This window comes from Oncorhynchus kisutch, linkage group LG8, assembly GCF_002021735.2.
Source record: "Oncorhynchus kisutch isolate 150728-3 linkage group LG8, Okis_V2, whole genome shotgun sequence".
NCBI lineage: Eukaryota > Metazoa > Chordata > Actinopteri > Salmoniformes > Salmonidae > Oncorhynchus > Oncorhynchus kisutch.
In genome coordinates this window covers 27,121,338-27,147,030 of record NC_034181.2, presented here as the reverse complement: position 1 = coordinate 27,147,030, position 25,693 = coordinate 27,121,338, and the positions used below count along the sequence as shown (strand labels likewise).

The window sequence follows — 25,693 nt, the reverse complement described above, 5'->3', positions numbered from 1 at the left end:
AACACCGAAGCTGACAACCGGGTGATTGAGTTTTTTTCCACAGCCGATATTCTGCTTGTTTTGAATCAATGGGTGCTATTCTGGGAGAGGAAGGAACTAGGGGAAATGAGATATCTGATGAACGAATGCAACCCATCTCAGTATTCTACACAAGGTTACAACATACTCCCTAAGTGATGCTGAAGGCAAAATATGGTGAAATATAGTTTCCTCCTCTAGAGACTATCCTCTTCATTCCTCTGACCCATTCAGACTCATACTGTACATGCAAAATGGCACCCTGTTCTCTATATAGAGAATAAGATGCCATTTGGGACAAAACCAAAGACATCATCATACATCCACATCCTGTTAGACCTGACTGGAGGTTTGCTACTACACAGCAGGTCCCAGTGAGCGACACTTAGTATTTATTTAGTATTGGGGCCTGATTGGCCCCAATTGGCCTGACTGGCACAGAGGGAAACACGCCAACAGACAAATGACAATACAGCTAATCAATAAACACAACATATGATTATGTGAAGCATTTTGTGACAATTTCTGATTTAAAAAAAAGTTTTATTGATTGAATTTGATTGATAATCAGCTGGGACTGAAAAGAGCAACGATCAGTTCCAGCAACATCATCATGGAGGATGACAAAGGAAGGGTTCATTCATTCAGGACACCAATTTACATAAGTGGCTCATCAGAGTTGTCCCAAAATTGCACAATTCTGGACTGCTTCAATGTGATTTCATTGTGGGATATCCATAACCTGGTATTCCAAATGTCAAACAAATTATTATTTGCTTATGGATGGGTCATTTTTGCCATGTGAAAAGATGAGTTCTTAATGGTCTCTGTAATCTCTTGATTTGCCTGTGCTTACTGTATTTCCTGTACTGGAATTACGTTTTTTATGTTGTATGAAATGTATTGTGACAAGTAACTTAATTTTCCTGATGTCCGCGGATGTCTATTTGTGTTGGATGAGTGTACGTGGGAAGAGAAGGGGGTTATGGACGGGACATTACAGCCTTATCAAAGCCATGGCCTCCTGGAATCCATTAGACGATTGCACCTCTTAGATCCCCATTGTAAATAATCCCTGTTGGTCTGACGACACGGATAGTCGGGAGTCCCACACGCACATTGTATGTTTGTTGATTATTTTTAATAGGGAAACAGCACATATTAAATTAAAACATCGCTGTAGACCTTCAAGCATTTTCACTACCACCACATACCACTTAGTATACTATCTTTCTTTCTCTCTCTCTCTCTCTCCCTCTCTCGCTCTCTCTCTCTCTCTGCTACCATTTAACACAGGGGAACAGAGTGACTTATGGGAAAAGAGGCATCAATAGTGACTGTTATTCTCCATCCGACCCCTTCCCCCTCAGACAGAATACCATAACTACTGTACTGGTTATAGGGATAGACAATGGAGTAAGAGATGAAAGTGGTCTATGAATAAATGTTTTATAGAATATTATGTTACGAATGGATTCCAGAACACATCTAAGAGAGGGCAAAGGATATGGTGTTCAGAGTACAAAGAGAATATGTTGTTTTGGGCCAGCATTACAATGACACATGACACTGTCTCTCTGTTCCAGCAACTGTCAGTAGAAGACATCTTATGTGTGGAATAATTAATTTAGGCCAAATTTATTTAACAGTGCCTTGTTTGTTAGGTAGGGATTCCTGTGAATAATATTGATGTGATGTTGACAGTACCTTCTCCAAGGAGAGAGATTGCTTTTATGCAAAACATGTACACCTTTCATACAGATGTAGGATCTTAATTTAAGTCAGTTTGCTACAGCAGGAAAATAATCCTACACCAAATGTGAATTATTATGTGGATTATAATTCATAGAAGTTTTTGTAGGGGTTGATACATTTTTCGTAAGGGTAAATCAAGTCTGAAATGTAAAAGTTGAAATACACAAAAAAAGGTCTTGCTTTGCAGGAAAGTTCTCCTGCATCAGGGTGATCAAATTAAGATCCTACAGCTGTATGAGGTGGTAGAGTTACTGAACTGGTTTTGTTACTATGGTTCTGGAGGTTCCCACCCAGGACCTTTACCTTAACTGGATCTTACATGATTATCAATCCAGGTTTAACAATTCCAAAAATGGATTAAGAACAGACAAAAACAATGGCTCCCTGACAATGGGGCTTTTGAAAGGTGCAGTCACAAATCGGGTTGAATTCTTGGTCTATTTCACAGCTCACTATGAAGGTAGGGTAAAATGGTTTGTTTTCATACTATGAGAGCTACCATTAAGAGGAGAGCTACCATTAAGATGGTTGTTCACATAAATATCAGGTTTCTCGCACCTGGCATTCGATGTGACATCTAACCCAGAGGACTATTACTCATGATCAGAAAAGACGAGCAGCAGCCCAGTGTTCTGGGGTAATGGTCATATGGAATACATGTTTACTGTTCTAAAGGTATTCAATGACAGATGAGGTGCCCTTTGTCTTTCTCATAGCGAGACAAAGAGGCATTTGCATGCTGTATGTAGAGAGCTACACCATAGCTGTAGCCTTAGATTTCCCCTGAGACCCTTGTTTACAGGATAAAAGCAGAGCTGGGTTGTTGATGGGGACCCCTCTATGAATACTAATATTAATGGGATATAAAATCATACATATCATTTTTTCAGAATTTGACAAAGGTTTGTATTGGCTTTCAAGGCCTTATTTGTATTGTGGTTGAGCGGAATATGTGTCATGTTCTCACCTTTATTTCCTTTGTTTTGTCTTTATTTAGTATGGTCAGGGCGTGAGTTGGGGTGGGCAGTCTATGTTTGTTTTTCTATGTTTGGTTTCTGTTTTGGCCTAGTATGGTTCTCAATCAGAGGCAGGTGTCGTTAGTTGTCTCTGATTGAGAATCATACTTAGGTAGCCTGGGTTTCACTGTTGGTTTGTGGGTGTTTGTTTCCGTGTCAGTGTTTGTCGCCACACTGTACTGTTTCGGTTTCGTTTCTCCACGTTTCTTTTGTTATTTTTGTATTCAGTGTTCAGTGCTTTCTTTGATTAAAGTTATGGACACTTACCACGCTGCATCTTGGTCCGATCCTTACTCCTCTTCAGACGAAGAGGAGATCTGCCGTTACAGAAACACCCGCCAACCAAGGACCAAGCAGCGTGGTAAAGGACAGCAGCAGCGGCAAAGTACACAGGACTCCTGGACATGGGAGAAGAATCTGAACGGCAAAGGACCCTGGACTCGGCCAGGGGAATATCGCCATCCCAAGGCAGAGCTGGAGGCAGCGAAGGCAGAGAGGCGCTGGTATGAGGAGGCAGCACGGCAGCGTGGCTGGAAGCCTGAGAGGCAGCCCTAAAAATGTAATGGGGGGGGGCACACGGGGAGTGTGGTGAAGCCAGGTAGGAGACCTGCGCCAACTTCCCGTACTTACCGGAGAGAGAGAGGGACCGGGCAGGCACCGTGTTATGCGGTGGAGCGCACAGTTTCCCCAGTGCATGTGCATAGCCCGGTGCGGTACATTCCAGCTCCTCGTATCGGCCGGGCTAGAGTGGGCATCGAGCCTGGTGCCATGAAGCCGGCTCTACGCATCTGGTCTCCAGTGCATCACCTTGGGCCGGCGTACATGGCACCAGCCTTACGCATGGTGTCCCCGGTTCGCCAGCACAGCCCAGTGCGGGCTATTCCACCTCGCCACACGGGAGTATTCAACCAGGTAAGGTTGGGCAGGCTCGGTGCTCAAGAGCTCCAGTGCGCCTGCACGGTCTGGTCTACCCAGTGCCAGCTCCACGAACCAGCCCTCCGGTGGCAGACCCCGCACCAGGCTGTCTCTCCGCACCAGGCTGTATCACCAGGTGTTCCCACCTGTCCAGCGCTGCTAGAGCCTTCCTCCTCTCCAGTGCCGCCAGAGTCTCCCGTCTGTCCTGAGCCGCCAGAGTCTCCCGTCTGTCCTGAGCCGCCAGAGTCTCCCGTCTGTCCTGAGCCGCCAGAGTCTCCCGTCTGTCCTGAGCCGCCAGAGTCTCCCGTCTGTCCTGAGCCGCCAGAGTCTCCCGTCTGTCCTGAGCCGCCAGAGTCTCCCGTCTGTCCTGAGCCGCCAGAGTCTCCCGTCTGTCCTGAGCCGCCAGAGTCTCCCGTCTGTCCTGAGCCGCCAGAGTCTCCCGTCTGTCCTGAGCCGCCAGAGTCTCCCGTCTGTCCTGAGCCGCCAGAGTCTCCCGTCTGTCCTGAGCCGCCAGAGTCTCCCGTCTGTCCTGAGCCGCCAGAGTCTCCCGTCTGTCCTGAGCCGCCAGAGTCTCCCGTCTGTCCTGAGCCGCCAGAGCCGCCCGTCTGTCCTGAGCCGCCAGAGCCGCCCGTCTGTCCTGAGCCGCCAGAGCCGCCAGCCAGTCAGGAGCCGCCAGAGCCGCCCGTCTGTCCTGAGCCGCCAGCCAGCCAGGAGCCGCCAGAGCCGCCAGCCAGCCAGGAGCCGCCAGGAGCCGCCAGCCAGCCAGGAGCCGCCAAAGCCGTCAGCCAGCCAGGAGCCGCCAGAGCCGTCAGTCAGTCTCCTCCCGCCTGTCCGGCGCTGCCGGAGTCTCCCATCCGCCGGCGCTGCCGGAATCTCCCGTCCATTTGGGACCCATGGATAGGGTCCCCAGTTGGAGGTCGGCGGCGAGGGTCGCCGCTCATAAGAGGCCACGGGGACGGTTCAGGTTTTGCGGCCGGAGTCCGCACCTTTTGGGGGGGGGCGTGAGTTGGGGTAGGCAGTCTATGTTTGTTTTTCTATGTTTGGTTTCTGTTTCGGCCTAGTATGGTTCTCAATCAGAGGCAGGTGTTGTTAGTTGTCTCTGATTGAGAATCATACTTAGGTAGCCTGGGTTTCACTGTTGGTTTGTGGGTGTTTGTTTCCGTGTCAGTGTTTGTCGCCACACGGTACTGTTTCGGTTTCGTTTCGTCACGTTTCTTTTGTTAATTTGTATTTCAGTGCTTTCTTTGATTAAAGTTATGGACACTTACCAAGCTGCATCTTGGTCCGATTCTTACTTCTCTTCAGACAAAGAGGAGATCTGCCGTTACAATATGCACAGTGAAAATGTGTAAAACATTATGCCATTATTATGAGTGTGAATGTGCCTTCCAAGTGTCTTGCAAGTAAAATACGATCATGAAATCATTACATCTTTTATATTTAAAAATAATATGTGTATTCTGGTTTACTGACATTTTGTATATTCTCTTTCATTTTACAGCACAAGCAGCAGAACATTTTGCCAACACATCGCATGTCTACGAAAAGAAGAAAGGAAAAGAATTCAGACCCTTTGCTATGAGACTTGAAATTGAGCTCAGGTGCATCCTGTTTCCATTGATCATCCTTGAGATGTTTCCACCACCTGATTGGAGTCCACCTGTGGTAAATTCAATTGATTGGACATGATTTGGAAAGGCACACACCTGTCTATATAAGTTCCCACAGTTGACAGCATATGGCAGAGCAAAATACAAGCCATAAGATCGAAGGAATTGTCCATAGGACAGAGAGGATTGTGTCAAGGCACAGATCTAGAGAAGAGTACCAAAAAATGTCTGCAGCATTGAAGGTCCCCAAGAACACAGTGGCCTCCATCATTCTTAAATTGAAGAAGTTTGGAACCACCAAGACTCTTCCTAAAGCCTGCCTCCCGGCCAAACTGAGCAATCAGGGGGAGAAGAGCCTTGGTAATTGAGGTGACCAAGAACACGATGGTAACTCTGACAGAGTTCCGGAGAAGCTTCCAGAAGGACAACCATCTCTGCAGCACTCCACCAATCAGACATTTATGGAAGATTGGCCAGACGGAAGCCACTCCTCAGTAAAAGGCACATAACAGCCCGCTTGGAGTTTGCCAAAAGGCACCTAAAGGACTCTCGGACCATGAGAAACAAGATTCTCTGGTCTGATGAAACCAAGATTGAATTATTTGGCCTGAATGCCAAGCGTCACATCTGGAGGAAACCTGGCATCATCCCTACGGTGAATCGTGGTGGCAGCATCATGCTTTGGGAATGACAAGACAAGTCTCTGAAAGTCCTTGAGTGGCCAAGCCACTTGAACCCGATCGAACATCTCTGGAGAGACCTGAATATAGCTGTGCAGCAACACTCCCCATCCAACCTGAAATAGCTTGAGAGGATCTGCAGAGAAGAATGGGAGAAACTCCCCAAATACAGGTATGCCAAGTTTGTAGCGTCATACCCAAGAAGACTCGAGGCTGTAATCCCATTATTGGTTACACAGACTTTTGGCCTTCCATCCTATTCTAACCACCTCTCGCCGGCTTTGTATTCATGTTACCTGATGAAATTGCTGTACAATATGATCTTGTTGCCATCTGATGCACATTCAGATGTCATAAGTCAGAGCTCTCCCTGTACTATGCTGTGCCTTGATTGATGATATCTGGAAATGTTCTAACTTGTGCTCTGATATCGGCTTCACTGATTTCTGCTCTCGTAAAAGCCTGGGTTTTCTTCACTTTAACACTAGAAGCTTATTACTTAAAATGGATAAATTCATAGTGTGGGTTCACAGCTTCAATCCAGATGTGTTGGTCATTACTGAGACGTGGTTAAGAAAGGGTGTTTTGAATGCTAATGTTAACCTTTATGGTTATAACCTTTTATTTTAAAAATTCGGCATGACAGATCTTCCAAAGATGGGGGAGTGGCAATCTTTACCAAGGATCACCTTCAGTGCTCGGTTGCTCCACCTGTCACGACTTCCACCGAAGTCAGCTCCTCTCCTTGTTCGGGGGGGTGTTCGGGGATCAACGTCACCGGCTTTCTAGCCATCGCTGCTCCATTTTCATATTTCTATTTGTTTTGTCTTGTTTCCATACACACCTGGTTCTCATTATCTAATCACACTGCTTGTATTTATCCCTCTGTTCCCCTCCATGTCTTTGTGTGTAATTGTTTATTGTTATGTGAGATGTTCACGCGCTATACTTTTGTACATGTTCCGTGTTTTCTTTTGGGCACTTTGATGTCATTTTGTGCCTATTTCTTGCACCTGTTAAATCTACTCTGCTCTCCTGCACCTGACTTCACCTCCTGTACACAGCCGTAACACCACCAGGTCTGTCCCCAAACAATTTGATTTGCAGGTTTTAAGCATTAAACTTTCAAAAAGCTCTTTGTTGACTGTTGCTGGATGCTATCATCCTCCATCAGCTGTACCCTACCTGTCCTAAGCTCTCTCCTGGCCCCTGACACCAAGTCTGAATTGTCCTGCTAGGTGACCTAAACGGGGACATGCTTAAACCACCTGACCAAGTCCTAAAACAATGGGGCTCCCTACATCTTTCTCAGATTATTTCCAATCCCACAAGGTATGACTCCAAACACCCAGAAAAGGCTACTCTTCTTGATGTTATCCTCATAAATAATCCTGATAGGTATCAGTCTGGTGTTTTCTGTAATGACCTTAGTGTTCACTGTTTTACAGCCTGTGTTCGTAATGGCTGCTCAGTGAAACGACCTGTCCTGATTTGTCATAGACGCTTGCTAAAAAAAAATTATGATCAAGCCTTCCTTCATGACCTGGCCTCTGTAAAATGGTATAGAATCAGCTTGGACCTTCTTTTTTTATATTTTCAGTGGTATTGTTAACAAACACACCCCCATAGGTTCAGTCCCTGTTTTGACTGTGATCTTGCAGAGTTACTCCACCTCAAGAAATGCATTTGGCGAAAGGCTCGGCACACACATACTGAGGCTGACTGGCTATCGTTCAGGTAAATGAGAAATAAGTGCACTCAGGCTATCCAGAAGGCCAAAGTTAGTTACTTTAAGGAGCAGGTCTCTCTCTGTGGGTCTAACCCCAAGAAGTTCTGGTAAAACAGTTAAAGACCTGGAGAATAAACACTCCTTCTCACAGCTGCCCATGTCCCTTAATGTTGATGTGGTTGTTACTGACAAGAAGCACATGGCTGAGCTCTTTAATCACCACTTAATTAAGTCAGGATTCCTGTTTGACTCAGCCATGCCTCCTTGCCCGTCCATCTCCTCATCTCCCACCCTTTCTAATGTGACTATCCCCGATTATTTTCCCTTGCCCCGCTACAAAGTTTCTCCCTGCAGGCAGTTACTGAGTCTGAGGTGCTAAAGGAGCTCCTTAAACTTGACCCCAAAAGAACATCTGGGTCAGATGGTTTAGACCCTTTCTTCACAGGCTGGACATAGGAACAGACATAACCCTGAATGAATCAAGGCGGAGGTAATGGCCTCTGAACAATATGATTGATTGCATTAGACAAAAGAGTGAGCAGGAAAAATCTGTCCAACCCTGCCTTTCCACTAATCCCATTTTAGAGTGAACAGATTTCTAAACAATGGATTCTTTGTCGTTTTCCTCTGTCTATGTATCAGAGGGGCAGACAAATTGTGGGTCACACACAACCAGCTGACTGAATGCTTTGACTGCTGACTTATGAGGTACCACTTGACCATCCATGGGTGGGCCATTGGGGCCTGACCTCTGACCTGACCTGGCTCCTTATCTCTGGCTAGAGGGCCCTCTCCCAATGGCTCTATGGCCTCATCCATTAAGAAGAGGGGTTCTGGGAGAGGAGGACAGACACAGCCCTTTACTCCATTCTGGGTCTGCATCCCAAATGGAACTATTTCCTATATAGTGCACTACTTTGGTTAGGGCCCATAGGGCTCTGGTCAAAAGTAGTGCTCTATAGGGAATAGGGTGCAATTTGGGACGCTCCCTGGGTCATCTCCTGTAAAGGTATTAAACTAACAGTATGACATTTCACAACCTCTTGCAGATCAACCCAGGTTTGCAGTATGTGACCTGTGCTGTTGATGGACAAAACATTTACAGAATGAAACTTTACCTTTGGCATATCAAACAAGCATGCACATAAACGCAAGATGGTGTCTAGTCCCAGAGGCTTTTGACATACATTAGATGAGACAGAGGCATGACCCTGTCTGCTTCAGCATGAGTAATCTGACTGGGACTCAGTGGACAGGTCAAGGTCTTCCTGTATGTTAACCACAGTCTTCCCGGTCACCGCAGAGCTAGGTGATGTTAATGGGTGGTGACAGTACCAGGGGCCATAGTGCAGGGAGAAACCATTGTCCTCCTGCATACCCTTAGATGATGATGATGCTTTGGCTTGGAATGTGCACTGTCATGTCTGTTATGTCGTGTCAGCAGACTGACTGCTCCTTGTAGATGGGTGAACAAGTCGGTATAAAAGAAATAGTGCCCGCACACTCATGAGCTCCACCACGTACCTCAGCCTGGTCTCATAGTGTTTACTATGTTGCGTTTAGTCTATGTAAACACCGGGACACTCAAATTAGTATGATATGTTTAATTTGGTATGGTTACATGAGAACAATGTTTACTTAACAAAAAACAAAAGTAGGGTGGTTGGTCGTGGTGGATGGGTGGGTGTATAACACGAACTTCTAGCAACCCAAAGTTTGAGTTTGAATCTCGTCATGGATAACTAGTATTTTAGCTAATTAGCAACTTTGCAACTACTTAGCCTGTTAGCTAACCCTTCCCCTAACCCTAACCTTAACCCTTCTCCTAAGCCTAAGCCTAACCTTAACCCTTTAACCTGTTGAGTGTAGGGGGCAGTATTTTGATGTTTGGATGAAAAATGTACCCAAATGAAACTATTTCTCAGGCCCAGAAGCTAGAATATGCATATAATTGTCAGATTAGGATAGAAAACCCTCTAAAGTTTCCTAAACTGTCAAAATATTGTCTGTGAGTAAAACAGAATTTATATTGCAGGCGAAAACCTGAGGAAAATCCAACTAGGAAGTGCCTCTTATTTTGAAACCTCCCTGTTCCATTGCATGCCTTCCCTCCATTTAAAGGGATATCAACCAGCCTTTTATTTTGAAAAATGAGCCAGAACGATAACATCGCGTCAGTGGATGGCTGGGTGTCAGCAGAGTTTTGCATGAGCCAACAGTTTGGAGCAGACATTTTCTCTCTCTCTCCTATTGAAAAAGCTACGGTCCGGTTAAAAATTATTGATTGTTTATTGTAAAAACAACATGAAGATTGATTATAAAAAACATTCAACATGTTTCTACGAACTTTACGGATACTATTTGTAATTTTCGTCTGCCCCGTCGTGACCGCTCGAGCCTGTGGATTACTGAACATAACGCGCCAAACAAATGGAGGTATTTTGGATATAAAAATAATCTTTATGGAACAAAATAAACATTTATTGTGTAACTGGGAGTCTTGTGAGTGCAAACATCCGAAGATCATCAAAGGTAAGCGATTAATTTGATTGCTTTTCTGACTTTCGTGACCGATCTACTTTGCTGCTAGCTGTTTGTAATGTTTTGTCTGCTGAGAGAGATGTCCTTACATAAACGCTTGGTTTGCTTTCGCCGTAAAGCTTTTTTGAAATCTGACATGCCAGGTGGATTAACAACAAGCTAAGCTGTGTTTTGCTATATTGCACTTGTGATTTCATGAAAATTAAATATTTTTAGTAATTTAATTTGAATTTGGCGCTCTGCAATTCAGCGGATGTTGACGAAAATGATCCCGCTAACGGGATGGGTGCACCAAGAAGTTAACCTAACTCTTAAACTTAACCTTAACCCTAACCTTAACCCTAGCCTAGCTAACGTTAGCCAGCTAGCTAACGTTAGGCACCTAGCCACTTAGCTGGAATTTGTAACGTATCATGTATTTTGCAAATTCATAAATCATAGTACGTTTGCAAATTTGTAACAAATTGTATGTTTTGCAAATTTGTAACATATAATTCATAGCATATCCTTAGCCACTGGAAGTAGGGGTGCTGAGGGTGTTGCAGTACCCCCTGAAAAATCTTTATATTAATAATAAATAAAAATGAAAATAAATATTTATTCACAAAATTAGTGCACTGGCCTTTAATAGTCCTGTACTAGCTGACCGATATAGCCGTCTGCAGTGGTGACGAAAAAAATCGCCACACCTCCAAACTACTTCCTGCTGCTATGAACAGATCATACGAAATGGGTGATAGACATCCACAACTGAATACATACGAAACATAACATATCATACTAAATGGAGTGTGTCAGATTTAAGTACAGAATAATGTTGAATGCTCTGAGACTAGATTCTGTACCTTTATAAATAAACAAACAGCATTTTGATCCTACAAGGATCTTGCTCAGGTCATTTTCCCGGAAGTTCACCAATTTTACCGGAAGTTCACCACACCCACATTTATAAACATAAGACAAGTAGCGATTAGCGCGGTCTATACATAATTAAGTTGAAAGGGCAGCACATTTAGGGGTAAAGGATGGAAACTGTTTCCCCGCAGTAGTGAGTTTCTGTCTGACGGATGGTTGTCAGGTCAGATTTGTCCCCCCCAAAAAACGGACACCTTCCTTGACCATGTCCAAGAGGGCAGTTAAAGGTGCACTGTCACATCCTGACCTTAGTTCCTTTTTAATGTCTCTATTTTGGTTTGGTCAGGGAGTGAGTTGGGGTGGGCATTCTATGTCTTTTTTCTGTTTCTATGTGTTTGGCCTGGTATGGTTCCCAATCAGAGGTAGCTGTCAATTGTTGTCTCTGATTGAGAACCATATTTAGGTAGCCTTTTCCCACCTGTGTTTTGTGGGTAATTATTTTTCCGTGTGTGTTTGTGTGCACCTCCTGTTCTTTGCTGTTTACCTGTTTGTTTTTTGTTTATTTCGGTTTCACTTTCATTAAAAGATGTGGAACTACATGCACGCTGCGCTTTGGGGGGCAGCTATGCGGTCGAGACCGCCAGTGCGCCTCCACGGCCCTGTGTATTCGGTGCCTCCTCCACGCACCAGGCCTCCTGTAGATCTCCCCAGCCTGGTGGGTCCTGTGGCAGCCCCACGCACCAGGCAGTCTCTCCGTCTCCTGCCACCAGGTTCTCCCATCAGTCAGGAGCTGCCAGAGCCGCCCGTCAGTCAGGAGCTGCCAGAGCCGCCCGTCAGTCAGGAGCTGCCAGAGCCGCCCGTCAGTCAGGAGCTGCCAGAGCTGCCCTTCACTCCGGATCGGCCAGAGTCTCCCATCTGTCCGGCGCCGCCAGAGTCTCCCACCTGTCCTGTGCCTTCAGAGTCTCCCGTCTGTTCGGGGCCTGTGGTAAGGGTCCCCAGTTCGGGGTCGGTGGAGAGGGTCGCCACTCCAGAAGCGCCACCTAAGTGGGCCAAGACTAAGGTGGAGTTGGGTCCACGTCCCGCACCAGAGCCACCACCGCGGTGAAATGCCCACCCAGACCCTCCCCTATAGGTTCAGGTTTTGCGGCCGGAGTCTGCACCTTTGGTGGGGGGGGGGGGGGGGGGGGGTACTGCCACGTCCTGACCTTAGTTCCTTTTTATGTCTCTATTTTGGTTTGGTCAGGGCGTGAGTTGGGGTGGGCATTCTATGTGTTTTTTCTATGTTTTCTATTTCTATGTGTTTGGCCTGGTATGGTTCCCAATCAGAGGCAGCTGTCAATACTTAGGTAGCCTTTTCCCACCTGTGTTTTGTGGGTAATTATTTTTCCGTGTGTTTGTGTGTACCTCGGTTGCATCAGGTTCTTTGTTGTTTACCTGTTTGTTTGTTGGTTATTTCGGTTTCACTTTCATTAAAAGATGAGGAACGCCCGCTCTAAGTCCGAGTCCACCTCCCATACCACTGGTGCCATCAGCCTCGAGGCAGGAAGGATGGGAGTAGGCTCGGTGGACCGATCCTCCGTGTCATAAAGGCGGGACAGTGCGTCAGCATTTACGTTCTGGGAGCCTGGTCTATATGACAGATGAAACCGGAATCGGGTGAAGAACATGGCCCACCTTGCCTGACGTGGGTTCAGTCTCCTAGATGCCCGAATATACTCCAGATTCTGGTGGTCGGTCCAGATGAGAAAGGGGTGCTTAACCCCCTCAAGCCAGTGTCTCCACACTCTCAGAGCCCTGACCACCGCTAACAACTTCCAGTCCCCCACATCATAGGCCCCCCCCTTGGACTGAGCTTCCTCGAAAAGAAAGCGCAGGGGCAGAGTTTTTGTGGCATACCCGAGCGCTGTGATAGCACGGCTTTCTTTTTTCAACCTATTGAAGGCTCTGTCCGCCTCTGCTGACCACCGCAAACGCACCGGGCCCCCCTTCAGCAGTGAGGTAATGGGAGCCTGGCCAAAAACCCCGGATAAACCTCCGGTAGTTCGCGACCATGCTCTGTCGTAACCGGCCGCGACCGGGAGGTCCGTGGGGTGACGCACAATTGGCCTAGCGTCGTCCGGGTTAGGGAGGGTTTGGCCGGTAGGGAAATCCTTGTCTCATTGTGCACCAGCGACTCCTGTGGCGGGCGCGCTAACCAAGGTTGCCAGGTGCACAGTGTTTCCTCCGAATCATTGGTGTGGCTGGCTTCCGGGTTGGATGGTGCTGTGTTAAGAAGCAGTGTGGCTTGGTTGGGTTGTGTATCGGAGGACGCATGACTTTCAACCTTCGTCTCTCCCGAGTCCGTACGGGAGTTGTAGCGATGAGACAAGATAGTAGCTACTAAACAATTGGATACCATGAAATTGAGGAGAAAAAGGGGTAAAATTCAACAACAACAAAAAATAAAAAATAAATGAAAGGTGGATCGGCGATGGCTAGAAGACCGGTGACGTCGGCAGAAGTCGTGACACAAGTGCAATGTGTTGACTGTTGACATGCTGTGAAGTGGAATGCTCTTTAAGCTCAATTTCAACAATTTCATTGTCCAGCGATGGTCTTGGGTTAACTATTCAACTACCGAGACATTTTTACTGTATGTGTCGGTTACATGGAAAACGTGTCATATTTCTATTCGAGAGGTGTGATTTTTGATGTCTAAAACAAGTGAAAATGTTTTGAGATATTTTTAGAGCATAGAATATTCATACTTTGCATTACTCAGCTCAACTCTGATTAACAAACAGGTTTGCTTACACAAGCTATTTGTTTTCATTTTCATGTATTGTGGATGACTCATGTGCATGGGGTGCCTGAATTTCTGCTTACCTGGTCTTATTGGCTCAGGGGGTATTTCATTCGACTTATGTTTTGGTTCTGTGAGTGTCTGTGTCTGCTTTTCATGATGTGTTTGTGTGTGTGTTTGGGGGGGGGGGTGAGAGTGGGTGCATGCTGGCCTTTAAAAGCCTGCTTAATGCTGTTTCTGTGCTATTGATTCCAATGTCATCATTTGCAGTGGGAGACTGATCAAACTGTGATCAGCGAGAGTGTTTTACACTCGAGGAAGATTTGTTTCTGAGCAGAGCATATGATAGCTCTAGCCATTAAGTTAAGAGATCCTTGTGTGTGCCGGTTAAGCATGCAGCAGCTGAACAGCTGGACATGGATTTGAGAAGGCGGAGGCAAGGATTGTGTGGTGCTCTGTATAGGCTTCTTCAAATGAGATGAACAGCAGTGAAGGTATCTGCTCTATCCAATACATCCAATTTATAGTCAGGGCCATATGGCTGAAATTGTAGTTATGGAGACAGATGAGAGTGGGTGAAAAATACTCAATTCAAGAGAAGTAAAAATGTGAACATTGTGGTTCAAGGCAGCAACACCCCTCAATATGTAAGTAGATGAAGAGAGAGAGAAAGAAGGAGAGAGAGAAATAAATAAATGAGAGGGAAAGAAATAGGGAGAGAGAAAGAGTGAGAGACTTTCATTAGGCTAGTATGATTCTCAAGCCAACTGCTGTAAACTGTAGAGATTCCATGTTGGAGAACTTAATCCTGTTTTCATGAAAACAGAATTAGAGGTAGAATGTTTTGGTGCATTGTTGTGACATTACATATTCGAAGCTAATCTGTCATCTTGTCAAGGTGACCATGCTCAGACCTGCCCCTGCCCCATATAATTAATTCAAGACACGAACGTACATAAATAGCTCAAACTGTAGGATAAATGTAACATGATTCGTTTGACGTGCAGGGTGGCCTATATGGTTTATAATGTTTCATATATGGAAATCCACAGTCACTGCGCCCTTGGTTGCGCGTCTTTTATGCTGTGTCTCTTTAAATACAGTAGGCAGTGCTGTCGGCCTGTGTGGAGCGCAGAGCGCAGTTACGGCTGTGGTGTGCACGACCCGCAGGGCTGTTTGACAGGCACTCTGGACACAGAGAGACAAGTCGCCTCACCGTGACACGCTGGCTGCATCATACCGACTTTGACCTAACAGCAGATTACGGGGTACGGAAATTATCGTCTCCTGCATACCGTCATCAACATAATTGAGTTTGCTTCAAGGACCATATGCTATTCTGCCTTATTATGTCCATGTAAATAAGCTTGTGGCAGCATCCACAGAATGCTGTATTGAAGTAGACAGAGATTGGTTTGTAACGGGATTGAGAATCGCAGTGACAGAGCACAGACGCACGGACGTTATGGTGAATACATGAATTAGAAACCCTATCGCAACATTTAGACTACCACTGGATCTATACTCTTCATTTTGTGAGAAGCCAAGATTGTGAATGAGAGCTGTATCAGACCGATTCTTATTTCAGAGTTGCGTCTTTCCATTAGGTTCAGACAAATATTTCCGTATATGCGGTAACGGATTGTATTCGACTCTCCCTTGGATTACTCTCTTATGACTCCTATTTGAGGTAGGTTATGCACCTTATCATATTTTATTTATTTAAATGAAAGTTGTCAAACAATTATTATTTTTTGCCAGATATGAAATTGTAGGCTATTATGGGCGTTTTCTATAAGCAGATGAACATTTTACATGTAAATGTATTGTACTCTATAACGTCTATCAGCATATTTCTAATGTATCAAATCTGGTTCTATCAGCTGGTTTCTACAGTATAATATCTGAGAAATGTGCCCCCATCACAATTGTTGACTTTCAGACAGTGTAGTGTAATTTCAGCAAACCCCATGCAGTGATACAACTTGTTCACTACTCATCATTGGTCCTCTTCTCTCCCCTTGGATCTTTATGTATGCTGCAGTGGGCTCTGACATAAATGTAAGTAATACAAACATCAGAATGTAGCCTACAGCCTATAGCTTATTAAAAGTAGACCATTATTTTTGCAGCCTGCTGAAGGTTGTGGTGAGAGACCTACTTGTTGTGTTTACTATATGTACATGTATTTGTAACTGATAGATGCGTACACACACACACTACATCTTAATGTACGTCAATTGTAAAGTCTTTTGTCTGCCATGTCTTTTCCGTTACGTGTCGGACCCCAGTATAACTAGCTGTCGCCATTGGCGTCAGCTGATGGGAAACTAAATAAAAATCAAAAAACCAAATGATCACTGGTAGTTAATGGTGGAAAGAGTCATTATCACTGAGCTGACATGGAAAACATAACAGATGGGCCTACCATTACCGGACCAGGATGCCTGCTTTATTTATTCTAACAGACTCTAAACGCAAGAATAGTTTTATTTAATTCATTTTCTTGCATATGTTCTACATATATTACAAAGAAAGAGGTCAAAACAATAGTTCCAGAAAGAGGGTAAAACAATAGTCCCATTAGCAAGTTATTTGATTTTGGACTGGTATGTGATGCTATCTATATCTATCTGATTCACCTCAACCTCAAATAAGATCAATTTGTTTAATTTGTGACTGCCAGCACTGAACACAGTGTGGATCTCACAACAACACCTTGTGATACATGCAGGGTTTATTTGGATTATTTAAATGCTAATGGGAATGTGAGAGCGCCCTAGTATCCACCAGTAGCCAACTCATCATGCCAAGTCAGTGGCTCAGCTAGGCTGCATGTAATTATTCCCCTGACTGTTCTGGAGGGCTGGCTTTATGTAAATATCATGTGGCCTTGAATCAACACATCGCCACTCTCACTTGACCCAAAGTGTGAAGTAGCTGGACTTTCTTTAGAGCCCTCATGCTAATGTTTAACTAGCATAATGATTTGCAGATCCACCTCAGAGAGCAGAGGAGACCTGCCTGTCTCTCTGCCTTCCTGACTTTCTTCTTTCACTTCCTTCATCCACTGTTGTTCTGTTACTAGAGCTAATGACATGCTTAGATATATGTTAGGAGATTTATTCTCCTTTGTGGCAGCTCAGTAATGGGGCAATTGACTGAAGTGATATTCAGTGGTATTTATCATGAAACATCATCATCTGTCAGTAAGGACTGGAGGTAAGCAAACATTCCCACATTTAATAGCTTTCTTGGGTCAGAATAACAAAATAGCAATATCTTAAGTCTGTAAAATGACAACAAATGCCCAGTTATTAATGCTAGGACTGTTGCCATTGTACAGTAGCCTATGGGCAATTCCACAGTAACAGAAATGTATGACAAACAAAAACCATTGATTTGAAAGTTTAACAAACCATACAACTCTATGCACAAGGATACTCTATGCACAAGGATACTCTATGCACAAGGATACTCTATGCACAAGGATACATTACTTGGGAAATGTAATTACAGTAAAATCCCCCTCAGGGTTTTATGTAACCACGTTTTCCAAACACTCTGCAGAAAGATAGGGGTGTCAGCTATGACATGGCACCTTGAGTTTGTTTATTGAACTACAGTAAGTGGGGTGAATTTACACCCGGTAACGAAATTACATTATGGGTCCCTGATCTGTACAACACAGAAATGCATAATTATGGATATGAATGTCATTCTCTGTTTCACAAGTTTGGACATCACAGCTGAGAATTGCAGGGCACAGTAGAATACAGCACAGTAGAATATAGCACAGCAATGCAGAGTAGAGTTTAGTACAGTGCAGTACAGTACAGTAAACTAGAGTATAGTTCAGTACAGTATACAGTACAATATACTGTACTATACTATACTTTTATTTACTGTCCTGCATTGTACTGTACTCTACTGTGCTCTACTCAATATACTGTATTACACTGTACTCTACTCAATGTACTGTATTGTACTGTACTATCTAAACTTGGGAAACATATGTCTATGATAGGTTCAGATTTGGTCTAGTCCAGTCCATCTGTGGACGTCAACATGAAGGCCAGAGTGGACTGACCAAATTTCAATGACTTCAACGTCTATGGATGTCCGGTGTTGGTCGGTGCTCAGTGGGTGAGGATGCTGGTTACAGTAAATGGAAAGAGAGGGGCTCATGGGTAGGTGTCAGTAAGAGCTGGCATTAACTGGTGAGTGAGTGAGTGAGTGAGTGAGTGATCAACAGAAAGACAAAAAACAGTTATCAGTTGAACATAACAGTACACCAGTGGAAGGGAGGACAAATCACTATAACTAATTGGTAGGTCTATCTTTACACGTTGCTTCTGTGAACTTTCATTATCGTCGCTCATGACAAATGAGAATTTTTTGGAGGCAATATTTCTTAAACTTACAGAAGGTAAACAATATCTCCAAAACTAAATATAAGTGTTGGTATTAGTTGACAGGGGTGTTTACGTCAACATGATTGCCCTTTGATGTATTTCTGATACCCTTTAAGACTTTTTCTTGTTGATGTTTTTTAAGACCTCTTTTCCATCCATAAATCAAAGCCTTTACTTATGCATGTCTAATTTTTAAGATGGAAAATGGTTGAAAAATGTATCTATGCCTTCATTTCCCAAAAATATAGAGTCTTAGCTTTCATTTGACATTTGTTCCTCATGGGTCCTTTTCCATGGAAATACCCGTTGTCATCACGCTCTCGGGATAAAAGGGTATAAAACCCAGTACCCACTATTAATGGCAGGTCGTATATACACTGCTCAAAAAAAATAAAGGGAACACTAAAATAACACATCCTAGATCTGAATGAATGAAATATTCTTATTAAATACTTTTTTCTTTACATAGTTGAATGTGCTGACAACAAAATCACACAAAAATGATCAATGGAAATCAAAATGTATCAACCCATGGAGGTCTGGATTTGGAGTCACACTCAAAATTAAAGTGGAAAACCACACTACAGGCTGATCCAACTTTGATGTAATGTCCTTAAAACAAGTCAAAATGAGGCGGGCGGGCCAGTCCATAGCATCAATGCCTACCTCTTGCAGGATCTGCTGACACACCCAGCCACATGAGGTCTAGCATTGTCTTGCATTAGGAGGAGCCCAGGGCCAACCACACCAGCATATGGTCTCACAAGGGGTCTGAGGATCTCATCTCGGTACCTAATGGCAGTCAGGCTACCTCTGGCGAGCACATGGAGGGCTGTGCGGCCCCACAAAGAAATGCCACCCCACACCATGACTGACCCACTACCAAACCGGTCATGCTGGAGGATGTTGCAGGCAGCAGAACGTTCTCCACGGCGTCTCCAGACTGTCACGTCTGTCACATGTGCTCAGTGTGAACCTGCTTTCATCTGTGAAGAGCACAGGGCACCAGTGGCGAATTTGCCGATCTTGGTGTTCTCTGGCAAATGCCAAACGTCCTGCACGGTGTTGGGCTGTAAGCACAACCCCCACCTATGGACGTCGGGCCCTCATACCACCCTCATGGAGTCTGTTTCTGACCGTTTGAGCAGACACATGCACATTTGTGGCCTGCTGGAGGTCATTTTGCAGGGCTCTGGCAGTGCTCCTCCTGCTCCTCTTTGCACAAAGGCGGAGGTAGCGGTCCTGCTGCTGGGTTGTTGCCCTCCTACGGCCTCCTCCACGTCTCCTGATGTACTGGGCTGTCTCCTGGTAGCGCCTCCATGCTCGGGACTACGCTGACAGACACAGCAAACCTTCTTGCCACAGCTCGCATTGATGTGCCATCCTGGATGAGCTGCACTAACTGAGCCACTTGTGTGGGTTGTAGAAAGCACCGCCAGCATTCAAAAGTGACCAAAACATCAGCCGGGAAGCATAGGAACTGAGAAGTGGTCTGTGGTCCCCACCTGCAGAACCACTCCTTTATTGGGGGTGTCTTGCTAAATGCCTATCATTTCCACCTGTTGTCTATTCCATTTGCACAACAGCATGTGAAATTTATTGTCAATCAGTGCTGCTTCCTAAGTGGACAGTTTGATTTCACAGAAGTGTTATTGACTTGGAGCTACATTGTGTTGTTTAAGTGTTCCCTTTATTTTTTTGAGCAGTGTATTATATAAGTGTCAACACCTTCTACTTTTAAGTCAGATGGATTAATTATAAGTCACACATTTTGAGAAATTACATTTTGATTTGATTTATTAGCATCCCCATTAGTCGACGCCAACGACAACAGCTAGTCTTACTGGGGTCCAACATATAACCAAAAATACATTACAAACAAAATACTTCACACTTTATGTACATTTAAAAAAACATCATTATCTTTACTGTAGCTGACAGACTAGGCTAGTGACATGAACGCTCAAGGGGGATTCAATTCTGAGTGAGGCTGTGCCAAGCAGCAACAGGATATCTAAATAATGTTCCTCTAGCCCCCTCACAGTTAGCTTGGAACAAGAGGCAGCCAGGTGCTCTCAATGACTGTTATTGGAATGTTAACTAACCATGGGGAAAACTGATGCATGGTACAGTATTTTGTAGTATTACCCATTCGTTCTTATCAAAACGATTGAATTCTCAGCATTCTCAGGAGAATACTGAGAATTCATTCATTCCAATTATACACCAGGGCAGCTGACACGTTCGTTGTGGGTGCTCATTCCTGTCAACCTTACAAGAATCTTTCAAAGAACACTTTTTCAAAATACAGTATGTAAAGGTAACTGCCCACACAGGTGTAGTCCCTGAGTTAATTACGCATCATGCTTTGGGTCATGTATAAAAACTCCCAGTTTCCCATTGTTTTGGCTACCATGGCTAGAAGAAGAGATCCCATTGACTTTGAAAGCGGGCTCTCAAAGAATCATAAGGTGCTTAAAGGGTGTGTCTCAGTCACTAGATCTCAACCCAATTGAACACTTTTGGGAAATTCTGGAGCGGCGCCTGAGAGTGTTTTCCACCACCATCAACAAATCACCAAATTATGGAATTTTCTCATGGAAGAACGGTGTCACATTCCTCCAATGAGTTCCAGACACTTGTAGAATCTATGCCAAGGTGCATTGAAGCTGTTCAGGTGGCTCGTGGTGCCCAATGCCCTATTAAGACACTTTATGTCAGTGTTTCCTTTATTTCGACAGTTACCTGTAGTATTTCAGAGGGGTTTATTGCTAGCAGGCTTAGCACCCAGCCCAATGGAGCACTTTAAAGCCTCTCAGATATGCAGCCCTCTGCAGAGCCATGACCAGAGCAGCACAGTGTCCAGAATCACAGTGATGAAGGCTTTGAATTTCTTCAGCATTTATGTTGCTTCCTTATCTCTTTATCCTCTTGTTGACCTCTCAGCGACTCCTCATGGATCGGAACCAGTGGCTCTGGTCTGTGAAGATAACCAGGGGAGCTGACTTGAAGGAGAACATCCATGTCTGAGCTTGTCATAGCATTGAAACCCTCTGAACCCTGCTGCTTTATGGGGAGGCACTGTACTTTACTGTATGTATGTTTGATGATGTGCTTTCTCTATCGATATTTCATCGTCATGAATGGATGCCAAGATTCTCATTAGAGTGTATACAGAAATAGCCTGGCTATAAAAAACTGAGAATCAGTGTTGAGTGCTTAAGCTCTGGCATGTGGACAATGGCTCCTCACTGTTCCCTGGGCTTCGTCAGTGCAGTGTTTCAGTGAAATGGTACATTAGACAGAGGGAGTTGATGGTTTTCTGTACTCATTGTCAAATGCTGTTTTGGAGCAGAAGAAGGCTGAATGTTTCAGACCAGGAATAATCATAGACAGACAGAACAGCAGATCTCTAACCTGTCAGTTATAAGGAGTTGAATCAGGGGTTGAAGTAAAGAACAGTGAATAATACACGCCCATCATCTCAATGCAAATAGTATAAAGCCTCCAAATTCAGACAGGTTAGTTAGGCATTGTCTCATCTATGACCTCTATAAACAGTGAGACACAGGACTTATATGTATATAGTGATGGCTCAGTCATATGTTTTTCTGAGGGAAATGACAGAAACATATACGTACTCTTACAGCTCTGGGATTGTTTCTAGTATAAGTAAGTATGACTATATGTTTCATGTTCTCCTTTGTGGCACAGAGGAAAATGCTCTATTTGTCTGATAATATTTCCTTAAAGGACAAGATGATTTTGGAGTGGGAATTATCTGCAAGACTCTTTGATCAGTTCCTGGGAAGGCCCAAGGAGGGTTGGCTTTGCTGTATTCATATCTCAGACAGATGTTTTGCTCAGACCGGGATAATCTGTAACAGTGTGATTTTTCAGTAAATAATACTCAAGTAATAACTGCCTGAAAATGGTAAATTAACATTGTGTGGAGAAAGGCCAGACTATGGGAAAGCCCTCAAATATGAGACTTAAGTATCAAGATGATGTCCTAATTTGGTATAACATTGACATTGTGTGTGTGCACGAGTGTGGGTGTGTGTGCGTGCTTATATAGTTACATGTGTTTGTGTGTATGTCGCTGTTATGCATTCCATTCACTTCATCCTCATCGAACACTTTCATGTTTTGTTTATGCTGATGTTGTTATTCTTGAGGAGTTTTAAGAGCCAGCCTGTGGACAGATGTTCCTCTTGGAAGGATGTGAATACTCCTCCGATGGGCCTCCTCCAGCAGACAGCACATAGAGCAAGGCACCCTGTGTACAGTTTTAGGAAGGTGGTGGTGGGCTGGTACTGGTGTGTGTGGGTGGCTGGGGGGTTCAGCATGCTGGGATGCAGCTGTCAGTGAATCACCAGTGTGTTTCCCTGCACGCTGTAGAGTCTGTCACTGTTAACATGTTGTTATGGAAAATTCGGCAACCACAATCTCTAACGGCGTCTGCCTGGCCATTAGCTGTGGGGTCTGCCCACCGAGGAGGAAGGATGATGGATCAGCTGTGTTAAAGGCGTCCCAATGGCGATGGATGACTGCGGGACGCCATAGAAAGGGCTGGCCACTATCAGCACCGTCACAGAAACAAGGAGATGACTTGTCATCAGTCCCGTCATTAGCCAAGGTCATTACTGTAACACTGCTAGTCAGTGTGTGAATCCACTCTATAATGGCGGTTGTGTTTAGAGGTGGCTTGTTTATATACTGTAATGTGGTTATCAACAGCGGGCTCATACCGTCATACCCTCGGTCCTTATTGTATCCTTGAACTTGAATTGATGTTGTGTTTTGATGATTTAAATGTATTCAGTTGGCTTTGTCAGTCATTTATTTATTGTATTGCAGAGGAAGTCATCAGAACAGGCCAGTACCTGTATGCTCATCATACCCAGCATTCACATCATCTATCAATCAACTGGTTTTGAAAGGTTGATACCAGGTCTTCTCAGTTGGCAGAGTTGAAGTAGATAACGCATATGCTATTAAACACACACACATGGTTATTAACTCAAAATGGCTGATTAGGTCTGATCGTCTGACCACTGTAGAAGAACCTTCCCAAGGCCTAATCACGTGATTCCCTCATCAATAATAACTCTAACTCTAACACTACTCTACTCTCCCCTTGTGTGTGGGTGTGTGTGAGTGTGGGTGTGTGTGGGTGCGGGGGTGTGTGTGGGGGGGTGTGTGTGTATGTGTGTGACGGAGAGAAAGAGTGTGGACACTAGAGAATTAGAGAGTGAGGGGAAAAAGAGAGAAAGAATAGTCCATTATGTAGTCAATGGCTGACCTTGAGATACGGCCAGTCATAGGGATTAGAGTATCAGCCAACTGTAATTGCTGACCTACAATAACAGACCCTCTTGTTCATTCTTGAACTTGGTTGCTGATACACAAACAACCCTTTGTATGCATCAAACTACTGGATCATGTTTTCTCTTCCTGGTTTACCAAAAGGGCACTACCTGCCAACACCCATCCTCCTAAAACACAGCCTTTTAGTTCTCTGGTTCCACTTTCAGCACGTCTTAAAGCAGAGAGATGTAGTTACTGGCGCCAGTGTGTAACTCAGAGAGCCATTTATCTTGGGTTAATCCTGAGCCTTAAACTAAAGCCCCATTGATATTTAACACACAACTTCCAAAGCCTGGAGATTTCCACGCTATTATATTCCATTCTGCAAATTAATTCCCATATTAAAGTAATTAATGCCTCCTTAGGCTGATGAGCGTTGGAACATGTGGGAAGAAAGATAAACACACCATTTATTTCATAATTTATCTTTTTGTTTTGAGCTGCAGTTTCTGACTGATGAATTCAGGCTCTGTTTGGTTAACAAGTTGCAGATATTACCCAGATCTTCCCCTTGCTGGTAGAAGAATGCAACTATAGTATGGTCTGTAGTTACACATACCTAATATTCACAACAATCTTCTTGCACAATAATCTAGTTTACCAATTTAAGGCCTAGTTATGTATGGTGAATCTGCACTGCATGGGACAGTAGGAAATAGGAAATGGACTGACACACGGGATCCAAACCCATATTCAGAAAGCTCTGTGAAGAATCAGACAGGCTTCACTTAAAAGAGGAAAGGGAAGAGATATTTCATCTTAATTCTCCTTCCTCCCTCCAATGCAGCACCAGTTGTTGGTCTGATAAAGGATATGAGAAGAGAGATCCCCTGTGGGGTCTGTCTGTCTGTTTACAGGGAGAGGCAGCAGCCTATCAGATCTCCTCTCCTCTCTCCTCTTCTTGTTGGACCCTAATTGGGCTGTCACACCTGCCATGCAGATTTGTCAGAATGCTGTGAAGTGAAGTTCCTCGCAAAATCACAGGGTGCATCCCACTGTTCCTGCTAGAAGTCGCTACATACAACAGGCATGTTACTGCTGTGTAATTCAAATCAAATCAAATTTTATTTTTCACATTTCGTAAACAGCAGGTGACTAACAATGAAATGCTTACTTACGGGCCCTTCCCAACAGTGTAGAGAGAGAAAAAAAGATAAATAGTAGAAAAGTAATAACACAAGGAAAAAACTATTATCATGGAATAAGTGGTTAAACGAGTACTAATGAGGGACCCACAGTTGGTTATGCACCGTTGGGAACAATTACATGAAGGATGAACCTTAAATGTTCTTACAATATGTTTTCTGCTCTTTGTGACTAGGATTTTGTAATGTAATGTAATGCAGTAGCCAAGCTCTGTCTTTTTACTATAAGACCTGCAATTGTTACCGTTCTACAATGTTTTAATTCAAAGAGTTGGCTCCTGCACTACAAGCATCAAATAGGATGTCTTAAAGACCCAGTACAGTCAAAAACACGATTTCCTGTCTTTAATATATAGTTCCACACTAGGAGATTGGAATAATACTGTGAAATGATGATAATGCCGTTTTAGTGTAAGAGCTGTTTGAAAGGGCTGCCTGAAATGTCAGTCTGTTTTGGTGGGATGGAGTTTTAGCCTGCCTGGTGACATCACCAGATGGTAAATTAGTTAATAGACCAATAAGAAAGAGAGCCAAACCTCTCTGCCAGTAACAGCTAGTTTTAGGTTTTCCCCGGCCACTAGGACCACTCTCAGACAGTCTTAGCAAAATTCTTGCTTGATAAATTGCTCTTTGCTCTTTTTTTTTTTTTTAAACAATCACAGTAAGGTACTTAATTGTTACCCAGAAATGATTTGATATTGAGATAAAAACATATGCATTGGACCTTTTAAGTATTAGCCTGGCATTGTTTCTAGTCTGGTGATAAGCAGTAAGCACGCTCATTCATTCTCCATCTGTCAGTGAAGTCACATAGGTCTGGTGAGATGTGTGGTGTCACATTTTTACACAGTGCCTGGTCATC

At 44.2% G+C, this 25,693-nt stretch overlaps 1 protein-coding gene across 6 annotated transcripts in view; it reads left to right on the top strand.

Annotated features, from left to right (window-relative positions):
• The first annotated feature begins 15,043 nt into the window (after window positions 1-15,043).
• The window catches only part of LOC109895959 (WSC domain-containing protein 2), a 92,243-nt gene continuing 81,593 nt past the window's right edge, over window positions 15,044-25,693 (top strand). Inside the window, exons 1-2 of one of the 6 annotated variants that reach the window (XM_020490100.2) lie at window positions 15,044-15,591; window positions 15,946-15,962. The gene's annotated coding sequence lies outside the window, so the exon portion shown is untranslated. Of the gene's footprint in view, window positions 15,592-15,847; window positions 15,963-25,693 lie in introns of all 6 variants that reach the window. The other 5 variants (XM_020490092.2, XM_020490095.2, XM_020490093.2 and 2 more) reach the window with 5 other exon arrangements.